This window comes from Eptesicus fuscus, chromosome 6, assembly GCF_027574615.1.
Source record: "Eptesicus fuscus isolate TK198812 chromosome 6, DD_ASM_mEF_20220401, whole genome shotgun sequence".
NCBI classification, from domain to species: domain Eukaryota; kingdom Metazoa; phylum Chordata; class Mammalia; order Chiroptera; family Vespertilionidae; genus Eptesicus; species Eptesicus fuscus.
The window spans coordinates 33,645,228-33,651,386 of record NC_072478.1 but is presented as its reverse complement, the minus strand read 5'-3'; positions in this window follow the sequence as shown (position 1 = coordinate 33,651,386).

The following is a 6,159-nucleotide window of genomic DNA, read 5'->3' as shown; positions in this document are numbered from 1 at the left end:
TCACCTGAGGGTCAAGTCCTGCTCTCCCCTGCCTCCCCGACTATAAACCCCAGCTCTGTGCACAGGAGCCACATTGAGGAAAGATGGGGGCATTGGCTGGGGTTGGTGGCTGAGATGTCTGGTTCTGGGGCTGCCTCCACTGGTACCTGGCCAGGTCTCCTGGGCTCTTTGGGTTTGAGACTGGCCAGGGGTTTCTGTCCAGGAGTGAGAGCAACCAGGTTCCAGCTCTTGCCCCAGTAGGGGGAGGAGTAAGAGCGCCTAAGTTTCCAGCATCTGCCACCTCTATTACTCAGAGCCATCATCCCCGTGGGCCACATGACTCCATCAAGTCTTGTTCCACGGCCTACCTTCCTTACCCTCATGGTCATACTACTACAGGCCCTCAGTGCTCCTCCCACGAGAGGAGAGATTTGGTTAGGACCACATTGTCCCACCCCTGCAGAGGATCAGGAACAGGGGAAGGGGGAGGGAGTGTCCTTACCTGCTTTGAGGCTGCCGGGCTCCTCATGCAAACTTACCCATTCGCCAGAAACTTTACACTCTTGTTTATCCATGGAGGGAATGAACATACCAAGTGCGCCCCTGTGCAACACGTAGTTGCTAAGTCGTGGGTCCCTTTCCGTCCTTGTCATCCTTGGTGGCTGCCTCTGTTGAACATATGTTTACTTCTTGGCTTCTAATAAGCTGTTCTCTCCTGGATGATCGTCTGTCTCTCCACCCATTCCTTCTCTGCCTTCTGTGAAGGCTTCCTTTCCTCTGTTCATCCCCTACATGTTGGAGCACTCCAGGGTCTGTCTGTGTGCCCTCTTTTCTTTCTAGAGCACATATTCCTTTTTGAAAAGAAAAAATATTTTTTATTGATTTTTCTTTTAGAAAGAGAGGAAGGGAAAGGGAGGGAGAGAAACATTGATCAGCTGCCCCCTAATAGGGATTGAGCCTGCAACCTGGGCACATGCCCTGACCAGGAATCGAACCAGCACCCTTTTGGTGCATGGGATGACACTCAACCACTGAGCCACACTGGCCAGGGCCACATATTTCTTTTGAAAATTCTAATACAGCTAGAACAGAACCTGAGATCTATGCTCAATACATTTCCAAGTGCAGAGTACAGTGTTGTTAACGACAGGCACACTGTTGTACACAGACCTCTAGAACTATCCATCTTGCCTAATTGAAGCTTTATGCCTCTTGATGAGCAACTCTCCATCCTGCTCTCTCCCCAGACCCTAGCAATCACCATTCTACTGCCTGACTCTATGAGTTTGACTATTTTAGATGCCTCATGGGAGTAGAATCATGCAGCGTTTGTCCTCTGTGACTGGCTTATTTTTTTTTTAATTGGGCTAAAATACACCTAAGATTTACTTTTTAAATGAGTTCAGTCAGTAGCACTAAGTACATTCATGTTGTTGGGCAGCCATCCCCACCATGGATCTCCATTGCTTCCCCAACTCCCCAACTGAAACTGTCCTCATTAACCCTGCCCATTCTCCCCTTTCCCCAGCTCCTTTCAACCACCGTGTACTTCCTGTCTCTATGAACGTGACTACTCTGGGTATTAGTGTAAGTGGAATTATACAGTGTTTGCCCTTTTGTGACTGGCTTCTTTTCTGGATGGGAGTGTTTGTGACAGTTATTGTCCTTTTCTGCCATTGTATTTGGGGCACACTGGGGCAGGCACTTTGATTTTTAGAGCTTTGGGCCATGAGGGACCACATCTTAGACATGATAGAGGGGAGAGCATCACCCAAAATCCTTCGTGTCCCTTAGTGGGAATGTGAATATGAAAGCAAAGGAAGGTATTTATGGATGACAGGAAGTTCAAGAAGGTGGATCCTGGCAGATACTGCTTGTGGTCTGTTCTGTATTTATTCTCCCCTAGTCTTACCATAGAACTCCAGTTTTCCCAAGGGCAGCAATGTGCACAGCCAAAAAACATTCCCCTGCCTCCCTTGCAGATAGGAGTGGTTATGTGACATAGCTCCTGGATTGGTTTTCCAGCCTTTGGAAAGTCCATTTGAACTTGATCTCTTTCTTTCTTCTGATTGGGAATGCAGAGGTGATTGCCGGAGCTCCAGCAGTCATATTGCAAACACGAAAATTAGAATCCTATCCAGGTCCCTGACGACAGCCAAAGTCTGCTGCACCAGCCACTGGCTACTGACTTCTGCACCTTTTATGATATAAAAGAACACACACACACACACACACACACACACACACACACACACCCATCTTGTTAAGACACTGTTATTTGGGTTTAGAGTTACATGTAGCTACCTACACTCAACCTCTCAGTGCTAGAGACACTAATTTCTAAGACTCAAGTTGGGTCAAATCAGGTCATGAGATGGACCAGGCAATGAGGGGTTCTTGTTCACAGAAGTAAAGCGATTTGCCAGAACCAGGAAGTGGGGGCGTTTAGGTTGCAGGATATGTCCCCTGGTCACCAATGTGAGCTGCACGTCCGACTTCCTGTCAGGACCCTGAGAAAGAGACAGTCTGTCATCTTGGGAGACTGTTCCCGGGCTGGCGGAGGGTGGGGATTCTCATTAACATAAAAAGGAGCCCATCAAGGACAAACCATTATGATGAGCCAAGATTCTACCCTATTGTGGACACTTCTCAGAAGATAAATTTAGCCTTTGTGACGTGCAGCCTGTTAGACAGGTAGGAACCCTTCGTTTTCCTGGGAAGGACCCCTGGAGGTGGGGTGGGGAGAACGCAGTGGAGAAAGGTCATTTTTAGGGCACAGTAAATCTCCGCATGTTATTCATTCATTCACTCGTAAAAATGTTTATTGCACATTGAAGAGTCGCCATCCTATTAAAAACATGAGCTACAGAGACGCCTGTAAAGTCTTCTATGACGTGGCCCTGACTTCCCCTTCCCCCGTTTCCCAGCACTGTCCTCCTGTCCTCACGCCTCCTCTGCTTTATCTGCCCTGCTGGACATTCTATGCCTTGGGGCACCTCCTTCTTGGGATCTTTGTACCTTTCATTGCCTCTGTCTTGAAGGTTCTTCTCCCAGGTCCCTGCTCAGCGAACTCACTTCACTCAGGCCTTGCCGTCCTCAGAGACTCTCCCTGTCCCCATCACACCTTTACAGGGGCAGCCCCTTCCTCTCTCTAACCCCTCATTCTGCTTTCTTTTCCTTCACAGCATTACCACCCGCCACATGGTTATTACTATGTGTTTGCTGTCCCTCATGGGAATGAAGTGTCCACGAGGGCAGGGTATTGGCTTTGCTCACTGAAGGGGCACCGAGCCTAGAAGAGTGTGTGGTGGGAAGCAGACGCTCCACGTGTATTTACTGATCACGGGCCTTGCACCCAACATGTGCCCACTCCAGGGAAGAGTAGACCTTGTCACAGATGTGCTGTCCAATGCAGTAACAGTGCATGCTGGGAAAGGGGGCGCATGGAAGAGAGAGGGGCGCCCAGTCCAGATGGGGATGGCTTCCTGGAGAAACATAGCCTTTGTGCCTGGGGATAATAAGCTATTGTCTGGGGGAGAAATAATGGACGTTGGGAATAGGAGAGATGAGGGACCTGCCATTGCAGGATGGGGGCAAACACAGTGGAGGGGGCTGAGGTTTGAGGGGAGGCCACCGTGGGAAGTCTTCAGCGGTGGAAAGGGGAGAGGATCAAAGGCTTTGACGTGCAGGGTGTGTCAGAGTCACTTTAAACTGTCCTTCCTCACCCCCAAAGTCACAGCTGTCTATTGTACACACGGATCTGGTTGGGGAGAAATCAAGATCAATGCAGGGCAGAGAGGTAGCAGCTCAGAAATCACTCCATGAAGGATTGGGAACGTGGCAGTAATCAATGAAACTTGGGGGCAAAGTGGGGAAAAGTTCTAGCCCCCCAAATCCCTTCAGAAATATGGTGCTGAGTTCTCCACCCAGGTGGATAGTGTTGGAGTCTGTTTAACTGTTTCTCCAGAAGAGAGAGGGACCCCAGTCTGATTTCAATAGCAAGGCAAGGATAATGTCCTCACTGAGAGTGAGGGGTGGGGATTGGGTGCAGGCCAGTGGGGCTAGCAGAGGTTCAGAAGAGCAGCTATAGAGATGATGAGCAGGCTGGGGATGGATGCAAGGAGAGCCATGGATCCCCCAAACCCCAACTTAATTCAATCAAAGCCTTCACCACGCTGAGTGAAGGACTCGGTCAAAGTCTGCAGTTTCGCTGAGGGCCTCTCTCGAGAGGAGGGTATGGCAGGGAGGCCAGAGGGGCCGGGGACCTGAGGCTGGCAAGGAGGGAGCCTGGGAGCCTGCGAGGTGAAAGGAGAGACTGGAGACTCCGCACATCAGCCCATTAGAGCACGTTTCGTTTCTTTAGCATCTCCAGTGCTTAGAAGAGTATCAGACACTTAACAAGAAATGGATTAATATTTGTTAAATTAATGAGAGAAAGAAGTTCCCTGAATAATCATCATTTTGCTGCACATGGCCCCATTGGTTCCCAGTTTATAACTGGTCAGACACTTCCACACTGAGCCAAGGTCCACGACGTCCTGCCATATTCGCTATTCTGTTATAATCCAAGGGATAAGGAAGGTGCTGGAGAGTTTTGGGAGTAGGGTGGAGAAGATACAAAGGTTGGAAGGACTACATCCTAACTGTGTGATGTCATTTGTGTTATGAGCTGAATGATGTTCCCCACAGAGCCCTGTGTTGAAGCCCTCATCCCAGTACCTCACAATGTGACAGCATTTGGAGATGGAGCCTTTAAATGAGGTCAAATGGTGGGACCTAATCCAGACTGACTTGTGTCCTTATAAGAAAAGATTAGGACACAGACACTGGCAGAGGGAAGACCATGTGAGGACACGGAGAGAAGACGGTCATCTTCAAGCCAAGCAGAGAAGCCTCAGAAGAAACCAGCCCTGCTGACACCTTGGGCTTGGACTTCCAGCTTCCAGAACTGTGAGAAAATAAATGTCTGTTGCTTAAACCGTGCAGTCTGTGGCATTTTGCTATGGCAGCCTAAGCAGACTCATACAATGGGTGGGATGGGGGAGATACGCACAATTACAAAAAGGTTCCATCCTTTCAAAGGCTGTGACTTGTAGGGCAGGGAAGTGCTTCTCAAACAATCTTTGGGGAAGAAATGGTTTGTTTGTTTTTTAAATTTCCAATCTGCAGGTCAATACATAAAAGAAGACAATAAAATGGATTACTAGAAAACATATTATCCCTGTGCCGCCAGCTGACCGGCGCTGATGCTTCTTGGCCATGAGGTGGGTGATGACTGAGAGCAGGAGAAGCAGCAGCAGATGCTGGTGCCTAGAGGCTGTCCAGTGAGCTGCCAGAGGCTTCTCAGAGCCAGAGCCCTGTGGTCAAGAGGAAGCAAGACAAGCACCCAGGGGCTGAGGCGCAAGGGCCCTGGTGGTAGGGGAGGGCAGAGGCTCCAAGAAACAAAGGGAGCCACTGCTCCATGGAAAAATACCTGTGGGGTAAGTGTAGTTTACTTTTAAGGGCAGGCAGGCCTCACAGGAAGGATGGAGCCGTATGTTTATTGCTTGTTAGTCTTCTCTTTGTGGCTAGAATGTGCTCTTGCTGCTCCATTTCCTTGCAAAGAGACAACACATCAACTTGCATTTCCCCCAAGAAAATCAGGGCCCATCCAGCCTCTCTTCCCTCTGCTTGGGGTGGACCTTTGGGGGATGTGAATGGAAGCAGTTTTAGTATCAGAAAGGTTTATTAGAAAATTCTCACCCTGAACTGGGTAGCATGTGATGTAGTATTGTCATTCATTAAAACTGGAGGAAAGAAAGAAAGAAAGAAAGAAAGAAAGAAAGAAAGAAAGAAAGAAAGAAAGAAAGAAAGAAAGAAAGAAAGAAAACATATTAGATATACAAAACACAGGTCAACCATTTCACACTTGGATATTACCACAAGGTGGAATCGTTATAAAAGTTTCTAAATGCTTACTCTCAGTATCTGGCCGAATCTCATTTTGCGCAGGTTAACAAGCAGTTCATGACTCACTTCTAGCTGCATGCTTTAGTAGCACTGGTCTAAGGCAATTCCCCTCATTCTGAAGTCTGGCTGTAGAGGTCAGACACACAGCTAACTGTGCCCAACCAGGAGCTCCTGAAGGGCCCTGCCAGCCACCCCTCCAGCGATGGGGCCCTGCAGAAGTTGGCCAGCGGG